Source organism: Lutra lutra, chromosome 10 (genome assembly GCF_902655055.1).
Source record: "Lutra lutra chromosome 10, mLutLut1.2, whole genome shotgun sequence".
NCBI lineage: Eukaryota > Metazoa > Chordata > Mammalia > Carnivora > Mustelidae > Lutra > Lutra lutra.
Window position 1 is genome coordinate 57156744 of NC_062287.1, and position 17263 is coordinate 57174006.

At 38.5% G+C, this 17263-nt stretch overlaps 1 protein-coding gene and 1 pseudogene across 1 annotated transcript in view; both read left to right on the plus strand.

Moving 5' to 3' along the window:
* FCHSD2 (FCH and double SH3 domains 2) overlaps positions 1-17263 on the plus strand; it is a 297456-nt gene that overhangs the window by 187924 nt on the left and 92269 nt on the right. The window lies entirely within an intron of this gene.
* On the plus strand, positions 1087-3310 carry LOC125078547 (FAU ubiquitin-like and ribosomal protein S30; annotated as a pseudogene).

A 17263-nucleotide genomic window follows, 5' to 3' on the forward strand; every position in this document is an offset into this window, starting at 1 on the left:
AAAAATCATCTCATAGCCTTGTGGGATTTCCCTGATATGTAACTGTTTTGTTTTCTCTTGCTGCTTTTAAAATTCTCTTCTTATCACTACTTTCTGCTGCTTTTGTAACTATGTGTTTTGGTGTGGACCTTCTTCGGTTGATTTTGTTGGGGGCTCTCTTTGTCTCTTGGATCTGGATTTCTGTTTCCTTCCCCTGATTTGGGAAGTTTTCAGCTATTATTTCTTCAAATAAATTTTCTCTTTCCTTTTTTCTCTCTTCTCCTTCTGGGATCCCTATAATGTGAATGTTATTATGCTTGATGGTGTCCCTTGTTCAGTTCGATTGTTTTCCATCACTTACTCCTCCTCCAATTCCATGATCCATTCTTCTGCTTCCTCTGGTCTACTATTTATTCTGTTTAGTGTATTTTACATTTCAGTTATGAGTTCTTGATTTCTGACTGATTCTTTTTTATGTTTTCTGTCTCTTTGCTAAGGATTTCACCAAGGTCCTCCACTCTTTTTCAAATCCAGTGAGTGTCTTTATGATCATTACTGTAAATTATCTATCAGTCATATTACTTATCTCCATTTTGTTTAGGTCTCTCCTTATGATTCTGTCCTGTTCTTCCATTTCGGACATACTTCTCCATCTTCTCAATTTGTCTAACTCTCTGTATCTGTTTCTTTGTGTTAGGAAAGTTAGCTATATCTCCTGCTGTTGAAAGTAGTGGCCTTATAAAGAAGAGATCCAGTAGTGCCCTGTAATGCAATGTCACCTGCTCACCAGCACCTGGTACTTTAGGGGTATCTGTGTATATTGCATATGCCATACCCTTGTGGCTAAACTGCTTTTACCTTCAGTCAAGTCATCTACAATGGCTCTCTTTGCCTATAGTGGGCAGGATTTGGTCTCTGTGTAGTGGGCCAGTCTTGGGTCACTTTGGGCTTCAGTTGAGTTGGATCAGCCATTTGCTAGAGATAAATAGCACTGAAGTGCAGGGCACTTTCCCTGTACTGTCCCCTGAGAAGCTTTTGTTGGTGGGTGGGGTCTGCAGTCAGACTAGCTGCCCCAGCCCACTGTTGGGGCCACAGCCCGACTAGTGTATGTGGTTTTCTTCTACCATCACTGGAACAGCAGTCACTTTGGACTGGTACTGGCCCTTGTCGGCAATTCTTGGTCACTGCCAGGCTTGCAGCAACACGTTGAATGGGATTCAACCTAAGGTGTACTGGAAGGAGGCAGGTTTGCAAGGGAATATAGGGGAGAGGTGTTAGCAAAGTTTGCACAGGTCTGTGAGGGAGCTACAGCTATCCAGAACTCTTGCCAAGACCGGCCTGGTTTGAGGGGGCAGATCTACAGAAGCAAGGGGGAAAGCATTCTGGTAGCAAGCTAGGTGGAGAATGTTGGCACTGAAATGGTTCTGCAGGTGTCCATGCATCTAGGCTAGGGGAGGCACATGGCATCCACCAGCTCTTTCATTCTTGTAGAGATACTCCAACAATCCCTGCCCCTCCAGTGCATGCTCAGATTAGTAATAACCGTTCCCATGTATCCCCAGATATTTATCAAATTGCTGTTTCTATGCTGTATCTCAGGGCTTCGTGCTATTTCTTTAGAGGTGGGGATTCAGTATTTTCTTGCCCTCAGGCTTTCCCAGAGCTGAGCCCACTGATTTTTTTTAAAGTTCCAGGTGTTAATTTAAGCCTTGCTGATTATAAGAACTCAGAAATTAGGCCCCTTTGGTTTTCAAAGCCAAAGATGTTATGGGGATTTGTCTTCCCCACTCGAGTGCCCTGTGCCTGGGGTGTCTGGTGTGAGGGTTTGTCTCTCTACCCTCTCCAGCCTGCAGCATCCCTCCCATGGATAGCTCCATGGATCTGTTTAGCTCCCAACTGTGTCTTCACTCTCCCTGCCCTCTTTGATGTGTCCCTTACATTTAGCTGTAGAGAGTTCTGCTAGTCTTCATGTTGTTTTCTGGATTGTTTACACTGATGTGGGATCTTACCTAGTTTTATCTGCGGGATATGGTGAGCTGAGGATCCTCCTACTTGGCTGTCTTCCGCAGAAGTCTGATATGGACCTAACCATTTCTATATATACAGTTCATTGGCATTAGGTACATGTACAGTATTATGCAACTCTAACCACCATCCATCTCCAGAACTTTTTCATCTTCCCAAACTGAAACTCCATGCCTGCCCAATGATAACTCCCCATTCCTTTCTCCTTCTGACCCCTGAAAACCACTATTCTACTTCCTATATATGAATCTGACTAATATTAAGTATCTCATATAAGTGGAGTCATACAGTATTTGTCCTTTTATGTCTGCTTTATTCCACTTAGTGTAATGTCTTCAGGATTCATCTGTATTATAGAATGTGTCAGAATTCCACTCATTTTTTTAAAAGATTTTATTTATTTATTTGACACACACACAGAGAGAGAGAGAGAGAGAGAGCACAAGTAGGCAGAGAGGCAGGTAGAGAGAGAGAGGGAGAAAGAGAGGAAGGGAAGCAGGCTCCCTGCTGAGCAGAGATCCTGATGCGGGGCTCCATCCCAGGACCCTGGGATCATGACCTGAGCCGAGGGCAGAGGCTTTAACCCACTGAGCCACCCAGGAACCCCAGAATTCCACTCATTTTTAAGGCTGCACTTTTATTATCTATCATCCATTGCAATTAATTTTAAATGCCTCTTTACCAACAAAGTGAACTGAGCACTTTGTGAATCCTTGCTGTGAGGGACCTTACAAATTAAAAGTAGAACTAAGACATCTACGTAAGAAGACATCCAGCTACAATTGGATGTGACAATTGCAGTGACATGGCACACAGCAGGTGGTGATGATGTCCACGCCCTTGCTTCTTCCTCTTTCTCAACTCCATCTTCACGGGAGCGGCTGTGGTACCCGTAGTTCAGTAGTGGACATGTAGCTTTGTCCTTCCCCAGGAGCTGCACATCCTCAAGGTGACCAGCCAGGAGATGCTTATCCAGATCAAGGCTCATGTAGCCTTGCTGGAGGGTATCACTCAAGAAGATCAAGTCGTGCTCCTGGCAGGCACACCCTAGAGGGTGAGGCTACTGTAGGTCAGTGTGGAGTGGAGGCTCTGACCACCCTGGAAGCAGCCAGCCACAGCCTGGAGACAAAGTTCCTGGTTCCCTGGCTTTTTCTAGGAAAGTAAGGGAGCAGACTCCCAAGGTAGCCAAACAGAAAAAGGAGAAGACAGGCCAAGCCAGGTGGTGGATGCAGTACAACCAGCACTTTGTCAGTGTCGTGCCCACCTTCACAAGAAGAGCCCCAGTGCCAACTCAAGTCTGTTGTAATCCTGCCTCTCCCCAATAAAACCACTTAGTTCAGTCAAAAAACAAACAAAAAACCCACCACAATTTAAGAGCATGTAATAGTAATAGCTGTTATCTATGCAGCTTTTATTTGTTAGAGGGTTTACATTCATATTATCTTATTTAATCCTCAAGACAATCCTACATATGCATGAATAGCTTCCAGTTGAGTGTTTCTATGAATATAAGTGGTACAAATAGCTTCAGACCATTAAATCTCCCATGAATGTAAGATTCCTGACAGCAGATAACTTTGTTTTGTTCCCTGTTTTATACCTACCACTCAAAATTGGTGTTGAATAAATAAAGAGATCACTGTGTCTTTCATCATGGAGGACTTTTCTCCATGGGAGAATTAACATCTTAGATAGCCCTTATATGGTGAGTAGGATGTCAGTAAGCTATGGTGGCTGAAGATGGGATTTCACAGGGATGGACTTGTATGAGCACTTACGGAAGTGATGTATAGCGGAAACCACTGGTTCCATTGGTCCTGGGGAGAAGCACAGAAGTATTTGCTAAGGCTACTAGCAATAGAGTTGTTGTTGGTTGTATTTTTAAGATTTTTATTTATTTGAGAGAGAGCAAAAGAAAGAGCACAAGCGGCAGGGAGGAGCAGAGGGAGAGGGACAAGCAAACTGAGGACCTGAGCTGAAATCAAGAGTCAGATCTTGACCAACCAAGCCACCCAGGTGCCCCTAGCAGTAGAGTTTTTAATGAAGCTTTAAAATATTTAACTTTGAAGAAAGAATTCTAAAATGCCATTAAAGTAGCTCTTTTTTTTAAAATAGGTTAGAATGTGGATATTTGACTATTTATTATCTTAGCTTTTTTATGCAGTTTTCTGTGAAGTATATTTTTCCATTAAATTTAATTATTTTTATTTTTTGCATATAAGTCCCATTTTCATATATTAGAAATATTGAATTGTTTTTACTCATTGGAATTGTGGACTATTAGGCATCCAGTAATTTTCCTAGATTCTGTGATATATTTATTGTTGTTATTAAAAATTTGAAGTAATGGACATTGATGGCATTAGCTTTGGGGCTAAGAAAGGAAGTCATATGTGAACATACAGAATCTTTAACTTTCTTAGCCATTTCTGGCCTTAGCAATTTTTCTTTGTTTATAAATCACTTACCAAGACCTCTCCCGCTCTCCTTTTCCAACCATTTTGAAAAGGCAAATAATATTCATTTTACTGGTATCTGGTGGCCTTTGATTAGATTCTCAGACTGATATAATGATGTCATAAAATATAATAGAGATTCTTTTCTATCACTGAGGTGCTTAGCTATGGCTTAAATTAGTCCCTGGCCAGAGACAGGTGTTTTTCTGAGCGTAGTGCCCTATTCCCATGGTGAAGGTCAGGTCTCACTTGTATGTATTTGGTGATTATCTGGTATGACCAATGTGTAGGTTTTAAATTTTGTTCAGTAAAGCATTTAAACCTAAGAATTGTATTTCTTTATCACAAATAACATGCTGTGGAGTTTACCAAGCTCCATTTTCATGGCTTTATAATTTCTGACTTACATGAATGTTAGGTCATTCTAATTGTTTTCTTATTAAATCAATCAACACAACCATATTTCCTTGATTCTAAGATTTAGAGTTTTGGAATTTTTAAAAGATTTTATTTATTTAGAGAGTGTGGTAGGGGGGAGTGGAGAGAGGGGCAGAGGAAGAGAGAAAATCTAAAGCAGACTCCACACTGAGTGTGGCGCCCAACCTGGGGCTCAATTCCACAACTGTGAGATCATGGCCTGAGATGAAACCAAGAGTTGGATGCTCAACCAACTGAGTCACCCGGCTGCCCCTAAGATTCAGTTTTTTAAAAAAAACTTGTAATGTTTTTTATCAGCAGTGCATCTAACATTTTGCGATGTCTAAAGAAAAAGAGTTTTTCCCAAATTTCCAGCTTGTACAAGGCACAGACGAAGATGGCAAAAAGGTTTTTGATAAAAAATCTACCTTCAAGGGGTACCTGGGTGGTTCAGTCAGTTAAGCATCCAACTCTTAGTTTTGACACAAGATGTGATCTCAGGGTCATGAGATTGAGCCCTGCAGTGGGGTCTTCATTCTGGACATGGAACCTGCTTGGGATTTTCTCCCTCTCTCTCTGCCCCCACAAACTGAAAAACAAAAACAAAAACAAACTCTACCCTTAAAAAATTAAGAAGATTGGTCTTTATACATTTCTGTCTGTCTTTCTGTTTCTGTCAGACAAACTCTTAAAATTAAGTTGCAGTTCAGTTAGTAAACCTAAATGCCACTCATCTTTTCTGCACAGTTCATTAATCTTATTTTTATTCTAAATGTAAATACCTCTAAGCCAAATGAAATAAAATTATTCTAGTATCCCAGAAGGAGTAGGTCTATAGATGAAAAAAATAAGTGTTGGGATGTACCTCATTCTCTATTCATAAAATTTTTAAAGGAAATAAGTAGATTATTACCATTGAATTTAATATTCTGCACTGGAGAGTTCTTCAAGTATTCACTTAGCCTTAACAAGTGATTATGAGGCTAAGTGATAATACCAGGTGTGCTCTTTCAAAGCAAATCTGTTTAAAAGGTAATAGTGTATATATACATGTATATATATGTGTGTATATAATAAAAACCATGTTTTTCATGTAAGATGAATCCTTACATGAGACTTTAATGTTATTACCCAATAATTTTTGAAAGGATGACTAGTGGTCTTGTTCTTTGTTTTGTTATATGTCAATTTGTGGTACATCTTTTAACATTACTATTTAAAACCATTAAAGCACCAAGGAGAGGGGCACCTGCGTGGCTCAGTGGGTTAAGCCTCTACCTTCGGCTCGGGTCATGGTCTGAGTCCTGGGATCGAGCCCCGTGTTGGGCTCTCTGCTCAAGAGGGAGCCTGCTTCCCCCTCTCTGTTTGCCTGCCTCTCTGCCTCTCACTCTCTCTCTCTGTCAAATAAATAAATAAATCTTAAAAAAAAAAGAAGCACCAAGGAGAAGTGTTGGTCAGAGAATGAAGCTCAGGTACACAGAAGCACAGCCGGATCACTGGAATGGACATGATTGGTCAGAAGCATCTTGACTTCTGTAAGCGAGCCTTATGCTCATGGAGTAGTTCATGGCCTTTAATACTGCCAAGAATGTTTGTGGGGCTTTCTAGAATTCCATCTCAGCACTGTTATTTTGGAAATGGGAATAAAACTTTATTGAGGAAACTAAGATTTCTCTTTCATTAATATAGTTAGAGATAAAATATTATTTGGCAAGAAGAGCTGCCATTCAAGGCTCCTCACTGAGACACGTGTGCCACAGTTATCCTAATCCTACTTGTTATTTGGCCCCTGGTTATCCTCAAGTATTATCTTTCCGTGAAAGACCCATCAAGACATAGTTACAGGGGCACCTGGGTGGCTCAGTGGGTTAAGCTGCTGCCTTCGGCTCAGGTCATGATCTCAGGGTCCTCAGCAGGGAGCCTGCTTCCCTTCCTCTCTCTCTGCCTGCCTCTCTGCCTTCTTGTGATCTCTCTCTGTCAAATAAATAAATAAAATCTTTAAAAAAAAAAAGACATAGTTACAAATAAGATAGCACATTGAACAGATGTCTCTCTGGAAAGGAGTAACTCAGTAAAAGTTTCAGGTCCACCCAAAGATATTTTCTAGGAAGCAGAATTATAAATAACAGTTTCAAATAAAATGACAGAGATCTATTACAGACTATTGGGTCACATATTAAGAAGTCTTTTTATTTGTTCAAAAAGTAATTTTTAGAGCATCTGCACTGTACCCTTATTACTCTGAGGATAAAATGGAAAACCTCAAGATAATTTAAAGGGTGTATGTTCTCTGCTAACTTTATCTTTTAAAATTCAGATATAATTTACATAACATAAAGTTCACCGTTTTATTTATTTATTTTTTACTTCTAAAAAAATTTTTATTTAAATTCCAGTTAACATACAGTGTAATCTTAGTTTCAGTATACAATATAGTGATTTAATACTTCCATAGAACCACCCAGTGCTCATCACAACAAGTGCACTCCATAATTCCTCTCACCACTTTTATTCAACATAGTACTGGATGTCCTAGCCACAGCAAGCAGACAAGAAAAAGAAATAAAAGGCATCCGAGGGGCGCCTGGGTGGATCACACGGTTAAGCGTCTGCCTTAAGCTCAGGTAATGATCTTAGGGTCCTGGGGCCCCGTGTCGGGCTCCCTGCTCAGCAGAGAGTCTGCTTCTCCCTCTCCCCCTGCTTGTGCTTTCTCTCTCTCTCTCAGATGAATAAATAAAATCTTAAAAAGAAAAAGGCATCCAAATTGGTAAGGAGGAAGTAAAACTTCCAGTATTTGCAGATGACATGATATTATATGATATTATATGTAGAAAACTAAAGACTCCACCAGAAAACTACTAGAACTGATAAATGAATTCAATAATGTTGTGAGATACAAATCAGTGTACAGAAATTTGTTGCATTTCTTTTTTTTTTTACAGCACATCATTAGTTTTTGATGTAGTGTTCCATGATTCATTGTTTGTGTATTTACAGTATACATTTCAGTGTTTTTTCTTTAGTGTATTTGTAAGGTTTTACAACTACCACCATGATCTAATTCTAGAAAATTTTCATAACCCCGAAAAGAAACCCTGTACCCCATTAGCAGTCATTCCCTGTTTTCCCACCACCTCCTGATAACCACTAATCTGCTCTCTATGGTTTTTCTTCTTCTAGACATTTCATAAATGGAATCACGCAGTATGTAGGGTGTGTGGCTCCTTTCAGTTAGCCTGTTTTCGAGGTTCATCCTTGTAATAGCATGTATCAACACTTCATTCCTTATTATGCCTAAGTAATACTCCATTGTATGGATATGCCACATTTTGTTTATCCATTCATCAGTTATGGACATTTGAGTTATTTCTACTTTTTGCTTCATTTTGTATCTCTCCCCCATCACTCTGCACTTCAGTGAGTGACTGTCTTTCAGTTCTTCTCTAATACCAAGCTCTCCTCCAGGGGTTTTGTACTTGTTCATCCCTTGGTCTACAATCACCCCTTTCCTCATTCTCTCCATTTACTTTCTTAACTTTCAAACATGGTTCACATCCTGGTTCAAATCTGTTTCTTTAGGCATGCCTTCCCCAAACTATACCAGAGTCCCTTGTTTTATGTTCTCATAGCATTAGCCTTCTTTCCTTCATAATATTCCTCTTAATTTATAACTATATACTTGAGTGTACTGTCTCTCTGCCTTCCTCTCCTAACTCTAGTATATTTTAAATTTCATGAAAACAAAGTTGCACCTGTTTTTTACTTGTAATTGTATCCGTGGAGCATAGCATGGTACCCAGCGTATATAGTTATTGAATGTATTAATGCATGAATATATTTACAGTGCTAAGTACTAGGGATACAAAAATGAAAAACAGTCTCTGTTCACATGGAACTTGGAATGCAGAGTTAAGAAGACAAGTAAACAATTATTTTGCAATAAGAAGTGCTGTAATGGCAGTGTCTACACATGTTGTAAGACCAGGAGGAAACAGGAGGAAGACAAGGAAAAGCTTCATGGAAGTAGCTTTTGAACTAGGGCTTACTCTGCCTCACTTGGTAGAATGGTAGGTCTTGAAAGGAGGAACTTGAATGGCTTACTACTGTGTTTTACTTCATAGAAGAGTACTCAGTAAATATTTATAGAATTGAATCAAATTCAGTTTTCCTGGCAGACAGGCAAATTGAGAACACTTCAAATATAGAGATAACAATAATTCTGGACTACAGAGATAAGTAGTTCAGTATCTTTATAGTGTGCAGTGGGAGTGTAGCAAGAGATAGGGCTGGGTTATAGGAAGAGCATATGACTAGATATAGTTCATATTATCGTGGTTATGGATTTCTGTTTTATTCAGTGGATTGAAATTTGTTGGGCTTATTGTTTCTTATTAGGCTCAGATTGCTCCATACTTAACCAGTAGAAGTTCCTTTGTAATGACAACCGTCCTTCACATATGTCCACCCTCATTCACTGAGCATTTCCTTTCTGGTGAAAGATGTTCCAGTTTATCATTTACTTTCCTTACCCTGATTCTGGAATTAGCTGTTTCCTCCGTCTCCCCTATTTCATTTTAGTGCAAAATTATTGACGTGGAAGAAACTATGCTCTGGGTACTTGGTGTACTTATTGCTTCTAACCCCTCTCAGTGAACAGAACTAGGATATATATGCTTATACACACACATGAACAGCTGTATTTATTTCTCTATCAGTATGTGTGTGTGTATTATGTTTGTGTAAACAGTCTTTCTAGCCTCCCTCTCTTCTATATTTTATGTAAATGCCTTCTTTGACAATGAGAAACTTCGCTCCCCTTATCCTCATTTTATTTACTTATGCTCAGTCTTCTTGTGTATTACTCATCTCCTGACCATTCTGGTCACCTGCTTACTCAGCCTTTGATTTTCCCCTCCCAAGCTTGCTACTATTGGGAAGCTACCCAATCTCAATAGTGTCAACTATATTCTTACAGGTGCTCATGCCAGCAGCATCAGTGTTGTTCTTTTTAAGATTTATTTATTTATTTGAGAGAGAGGGAGAGAATGAGAGACAGTGCATGAGAGGGGAGAGGTCAGAGGGAGAAACAGACTCCCCGCCGAGCAGGGAGCCCAATGTGGGACTCGATCCCGGAACTCCAGGATCATGACCTGAGCCAAAGGCAGTTGCTTAACCAACTGAGCCACCCAGGTGCCCCTTTCAGTGTCGTTCTTCTTACCTCTCTCCAAACCCCAAATCCATCCTAGTAGTAAATTCTTTCAGCTCTACCTTTAAATAGAACCAGTTCACCTCACCTCTACTGCTACTATTCTAAATCAAGCTACCAGTATTTTTTCTTGCATGTATTTTAGGATTCTTGTCATTGGCTCTCTGCTTCTTTCCACCTTTCCCTCTGATGTCTATTCTTTAGCGGTAGCCAATGTGATCTTTCTAAAACCTAAATCAGATTATGTTATCTTTGCCCAAAACCTACTGGTAGTTTCTCTTCTCATTCAGTTTAAAAGCCAGAATTCTTACCAAGGTTTGATGTCCTCTATCCCTCTTTCCCTCACTGTAATTCAGCTGTTCTGGCCTTTTTGGATTCCACAGTGATCATACTCGAACTTCAGGGCCTTTGCCCTTTCTGTTTCCTCAGAAAGCTCTTCCCTTAGACATCCACACATACTACTCCCTCACTTCATTCAGTTCTCTGTTTAAATGTGACTTTATCAGTAAAGCTTTCCCTGCCTACCCAATGTAAGATAGCATCCTTTTCTTCATTCTCTATGACTTTATTTATGCTTATATGTTTATTGTATTTGTTATGACCAGACATAATATTTAAGAGCAGAGATTTTGGTTTAATTTTTCTTTCTTTCTTTCTTTCTTTTTTTTTTTTTTGGTCTAATTTTTCTTCAACACAGTGTCCCTGCCACCCAGAATAATGTCTGACAGATAGACTCGTGATAAATATTTGTTGAACAACTTTTTGTGCCCTTATGTTTAATACATTCATTTGGGTGAAATCAGTTTTGTTGATATATTAATAATATCTGTTTTTATAGCTATTAATTAGACATTTAAACTGTTTTCTTTTTTTTAAAGATTTTATTTATTTATTTGACAGACAGAGATCACAAGTAGGCAGAGAGAGAGAGGGGAAGAAGCAAGCTCCCCACTGAGCAGAGAGCCCGATGCGGGGCTCAATCCCAGGACCCTGGGATCATGACCCGAGCCGAAGGCAGAGGCTTTAACCCACTGAGCCACCCAGGTGCCCCAACCTGTTTTATGAAGAGATTTAGTGTCAAATGAGATATGACCTGACCTTAAGAGAGAGAGTTCACTTCCAGAATGTATGTTAAAGGGTTCAGAAAGCAGAATTAAGAGATTAGAGATACTTTGAAAAAGAACTTGTTAATGGAATTGATAAGAGGTATGCTCATCACCAGCTGTACATTTGTAAGATCCAGATTTTACCTTGCTGCCTTAGTTTGGCAGACCCTCTCAAGGCCATTTCTCAAAGACTGTCCTTATTGCCTAATTGTAAGCTTGCTTTCTGCACTAAGAGTGTTAGGCATCTCATGTTTTCTGGCATCTCTTGCTTTTCTTAATATACAGTACATATTTCATTTTCTATCAGAGTATAGTAACTTGGTAAGTTTCTTTTATTCTTTCTACTTCTAGTACAAAATTTTTGGAAGCTGAAACATATCTGAAGTAGTGGAGTAGTTCTAGTTCCTTCAGCAAGGCCTGGGGCTCTAGAGAGTGTGAACTGTTCACCTTAAGAAAAAGCAGGTAATTCCATCAAGAAAGCCTTCCTTCAGGGCTAGGTTTCATTGCCTTATATTTCTTAACCTGTGAGATTTTGTTTCTTCATCTATGGAATTATCTCTAACAGTATCCTTGCAAGAGTTGTAAATACAGGGGCACCTAGGTGGCTCAGTGTGTGAAGGCCTCTGCCTCCAGCTCAGGTCATGATCTCAGGGTCCTGGGATCAAGCCCTGCATTGGGCTCTCTGCTCATCAGGGAGCCTGCTTCCCCCGCTCTCTCTGCCTGCCTCTCTGCCTACTTGTGATCTCTGTCTATCAAATGAATAAATAAAATCTTAAAAAAAAAAAGAGTTGTAAATACATGTAAGTGGTTGGCACATATTAGAGGTTCTTTGAGTACTCATTTCTCTTCCCACCTTCCCTGACCTTCCACTAATCAATAAAACTTAATGTTTTATCTATATTAATTCTTATGGATCTTAACTAAATTTTCCTATCAAAATAGTTAAAGTTGTGAATATAAGTAAACAAAAAGTATATGGGATTGTTTTCACTCCAAAATTGCTGAAGGCTAATTTTAGATTTAGTGTTTCCCCTTTATCTTTCTGGCATAGAAATAGAGAAGAGAGAGTTAACTTCACCTGAGTGACCAAGCAAAACCAATCTAGACGAAAGTACAAAGGGAGTTTCCAAGCATTTAACTCATGGGTACTCTTCCTTTGTAAGTTTATCTTAATTTGGTAAGACATGTACAGACATATCATGAAGATGTAGGGATATTTTTGGTTTTTTCCAAAAATAAAATGCTTTAAAGTATGTCTTTTGGGAGTGCCAGCAACATGTGAATTCAGAAAATTGTCTTTTAAGTAAAAGAAAGAGTATGTCTTTTTATAGTATTCTTGTCAACAAGAATGTACCCTAAGCTTTATGGGGTAAGAACTTTATCTGGTATACTGAACTCCAACCTCATTTCCTAGCAAGCACCATTGATTTTAGTTAGATATTAAGGATGTGTAAACAAACTCTGAAAAGGTGGACTTCAAATTGGTGGGAAAATCATAGATTATAAAGGTAATGATCTTGAAGTTCTCTAGAAAAGGAAAACTTATGACCCTACATCATACCAGGCCAAAGTATAAATTCATGAAAGAGAAATGTAATAGACAAAAACATGGGTGAATATTTATTTGACCTAAGTGTGAGGAGGAGATTTTAAGTATTTTAAGTATTCTAGCAAAGGTAGACACTTCATGGGAATATGGTGGTAGATTTGACAATTCCAGGTTTTTTAAAATGTGTAATACAATATGTAGTAGCTGCTTTACTAAAGTAAAAGTGTAGGATTGGGAAACACTGCCCTAGAACTCTACCATCTATAACCCTCATCTGTTTTCCATGTCATGCAGGCAATGATATCACCTGATGTTTTGCCACAGTATAACCAGTATTACCAGCTTCCCAATTTGCAGCATTTGCTTTCTTATTGCTTGCTGCTCTGCTGCTTAGCGGATGCCATCTATATTAATTTTTTGTTACATCAGTATCCTCCTACAAGGTACTTAGTCTGTATTAATTAGGACAAAGGCTAAACAACTAAAATAGACTCAAAATGTAAAAGCTCAAATAAGATAGATGTTAATTATTTCTCATGCAGTATTTCAGGGTAGATAGGTAGGTTCTACCTCATAAAATTATTTAAGGACCTGAGCAACAAGGTGACTCAGCCAATTTCTCTCATCATCAGCTTGGCCAAACCTGGATCATTGATTTATTTGAATTCTATCCAGCGGATGGAGGAAAGAGAGCATGAGAAGTCATACCATTCTCTTAAAATCTAGCCCTGGGGCACCTGGGTGGTTCAGCTGGTTAAGTGTCTGCCTTCGGCTCAGGTCATGGTCCCAGGGTCCTGGGATCGAGTCCCACATTGGGCTCCCTACTCAGTGGGGAGCCCGCTTCTCCCTCTCCCTCTGATGCTCCCCCTGCTTGAGCTCTTGCACGTGCTCTGTCTCTCTCTCTCTCTCTCTTGCTATAATAAATAAATAAAATCATTAAAAAATCTAGTCCTGGGGCGCCTGGGTGGCTCAGTGGGTTAAGCCGCTGCCTTCGGCTCAGGTCATGATCCCAGGTCCTGGGTTCGAGCCCCACATCGGGCTTTCTGCTCAGCGGGGAGCCTGCTTCCTCCTCTCTCTCTGCCTGCCTCTCTGCCTACTTGTGATTTCTCTCTGTCAAATAAATAAAATCTTAAAAAAAAAAAAAATCTAGTCCTAAAAGTGGCATATATTGCTTCTGCTCATACTGTATTAGAAAGAGCTTAGCCACATGGCCAGTCCTAACAGTAGAGGAAACTAGAAAGTGCAGTCCCACCATGTGCCCAGGAAGGAAAGGAGAACAGATTTGGTGGACAACAGTTTCTACCACAACCCCTATCTGTGCTGCCTCTAAATATCTGATAAGGCCGATGACAATGTGGGAGTTAAACTCAATAAGAAATAACTCATAAGAAAAATAGACACATCCTTAAAGAAACAAGGAGAAGGTACAAATTCAGTTTAAAAAAGAAAAATATACCCTTGTATATATGTCAATTAATATTTGACAAGGGAACCAAAAATACTCAGTGAGGAAAGGGTAGTCTCTTCAATAAATAGTGTTGGGAAAATTGGGTAACCATATGTAAAAGAATGAAATTGGACCCCTGTCTTGTACCACTCACAAAAATTATATCAAAATGGATTAAAGACTTAAGGCATGAAACCAGAAAACCCCTGTAAGAAGACACAGGAGAAAAGCTCCTTCACATTGGTCTTGGCACTGATTTTTTTTATTATTACTATGTTATGTTACTCACCATACAATATATCATTAGTTTTTGATGTCATGATTTTTTGGATATGATAAAATCACAACCAACAAAAAAGCAAAGTAAGTGGGACTATATCAAACTGAACTTCTACACAGCAAAAGAATCACTCAGAATGAGAAGGCAACCAATGGGATGATAGAAAATATTTCCAAATCATATATCTGATAAGGGATTAGTAGCCAAAATGTGTAAAGAACTCTTATAATTCAATAGCAAGAATACAAACAACCCAATTTAAAAATGGCCAGATCAACTAAATAGACTTTTTTCCAAAGAAGAGTTACAAATGGCCAACAGATACATGAGAAGGTGCTAGACATGATTAATTGGGAAATGCAAATCAAAATCACTATGAGATATCACCCCACAACCAAAAGAATGGCTACGATCAAAAAAGGCAAGAGATAAGTGCTCTTGAGGATGTGGAAAAAAGGGAGCCCTCGTGAACTATTGTTAGAAATGTAAATTGGGAGGTGCCTGGGTGGCTCAGTCATTAAGTGTCTGCCTTTGGCTTGGGTCATGACCCCAGGGTCCTGGGATTGAGCCCCACATAAGGCTCCCTGCTCAGCAGGAAGCCTGCTTCTCCCTCTCCCACTCCCCTTGGTTGTGTTCCCTCTCTTGCTATCTCTGTCTTTCTCTGTCAAGTAAATAAATAAAATATTTTTTAAAAATGTAAATTTGTACAGCCACTATAGAAAACACAGTAAAAAGGTTCCTTAGAAAATTAGCAGAAATACTGTGTGATCCAGTAATACCACTTCTGGGTATATTATCCAAAGGAAATGAAAACAGAGTCTCAAAGAACTGTCTGCACCCCCATGTTCAGCACAGCTTTATTCGCAGTAGCCAAGATATGGAAACAAACTAAGTATCTGTCAGTAGATGAATGGATAAAGAAGATGTGGTATATACATAAAATGGAATATTCAGCCATGAGAAAGAAAGGAAATCCTACCATTTGTAACAACTTGGGTGAACCTTGAGGGCATTATGTTAAGTGAAATAAGTCATGTACTGTATGATGTTACATGTGGAATCTAAAAAAGCCAAAATCATCAAAACAGAGTATAGTGGTGGTTACCATGGCCTGGGGGACAGGAGGAAAGGGAGGATACTAGTCAAAAGATACAAACTTCCAGTTATAAGTTCTGAGGATCTAACATACAACTTGGTGATTATAGCTCATAATACTGTATTACATACTTGAAAGTTGCTAAGAGAATAGATCCTAAATGTTCTCACCACAAAAAAGAATGGTGGGATGCCTGGGTGGCTCAGTCGTTAAGCGTATGCCTTCAGCTTAGGTCATGATTCCAGAGTCCTGGAATTGAGTCTCACATCAGGCTCCCTGTTCCTTTGGGAAGCCTGCTTCTCCCTCTCCAACTCCCCTTGCTTGTGTTCCCTCTCTCACTGTCTGTCTCTCTGTCAAATAGATAAATCTTTTTAAAAAATGGTAATTATGTGATGGGATGGAAGTGTTAGCTAACGCTAGAGTGGTGATTATTTTACAGCATATAAATGTGTCAAACCAGCAGATTGTACATCTTAAACTTACACAGTGTTATATATGTGGCGGTTATATTTCAAAGGGGCTGGAAAAAAAGAGAAATATGAAAGACTAGTGACAGTACATCTACGGTCATTTGAGTTTTGACAAGGGTTATCAAGACCATTCCATGAAGGAAAGAATAGTCTTTTCAACAAATGGTGCTGGGACAACTGAATATCCACATACAAAAGAGTATAAAAATGAATTCAAAGTGAATCAAAACCCTAAATGTAAGAGCTAAAACTACAAAACTCTTAGAATTTTCCTTCTTTAGCCTTAGCACTTATATCCTAGGAATTTATTATATGTATATAAATAGATATCTATGAAAATATTTGTCTACATGTATGGTGAGTACAAAAGATTAAAAAAAGTTAAAAGCAACTGAAATGTTTAAAAATAAAACATTTAATAATTTGAAGTAATTTAAATATTTTATAATAAACTGTAGATAATTTATGGTATACCCAAATGATTCATATATTCATTTTTAAATTGTTAAAGAAAATTATTTAATGTCATGGAAAATGTTAACACTGTATTAACATTAAAGTAGATCATAAATAATATATTCAATATAGTCCTAAATTTGTTTTTAAGTCTATTTTATAAATAAAATTTAAATATTTTATAAATACGTGTTCACATATTTAGATACTCATCAAAGTACTTAGAAGTGATTATCTCTAGTGAGATTACCTGTGATTTTTATACAAAAATTTCTTCCATATATTCCTCCAACACCATAAAACTGCTCCCTCTGTTTCAACTGAGGTTACTGTGTCAACGCTCTGAGTACACAGCATACAGTTCAAAATCCATGTTCATTTCTGGTGCTGTCTCTTGAATAACCTGACATTTTTGTCACATATGAACAATCTACTGCACAGGAGTGACTCAGCTATTGACTTAGACTCACTGTAGCTACTTCTGCTCGCTTGGTTTGAACTTAACTGTATATTACTTATATTTTAAAATTTTATTATGTGTGGTATTATAGATGATATTATAATGTATTTTTATATTACATATTATAATGTAATTTATATTATTCATATGTTTTTAACTGTATAAAGCTAAGCATAGTTATAATAGTATTCTACAGCACTTAACCTTTTTTTCATTGATGTGCATGCCAAAGTATCTTCAGATTTTGTAAATGGGTGTTATCAGTGTATATTTTAAATGATGGGAGTAAAGCTGACCAGAAAACAGCTGCCCAGAA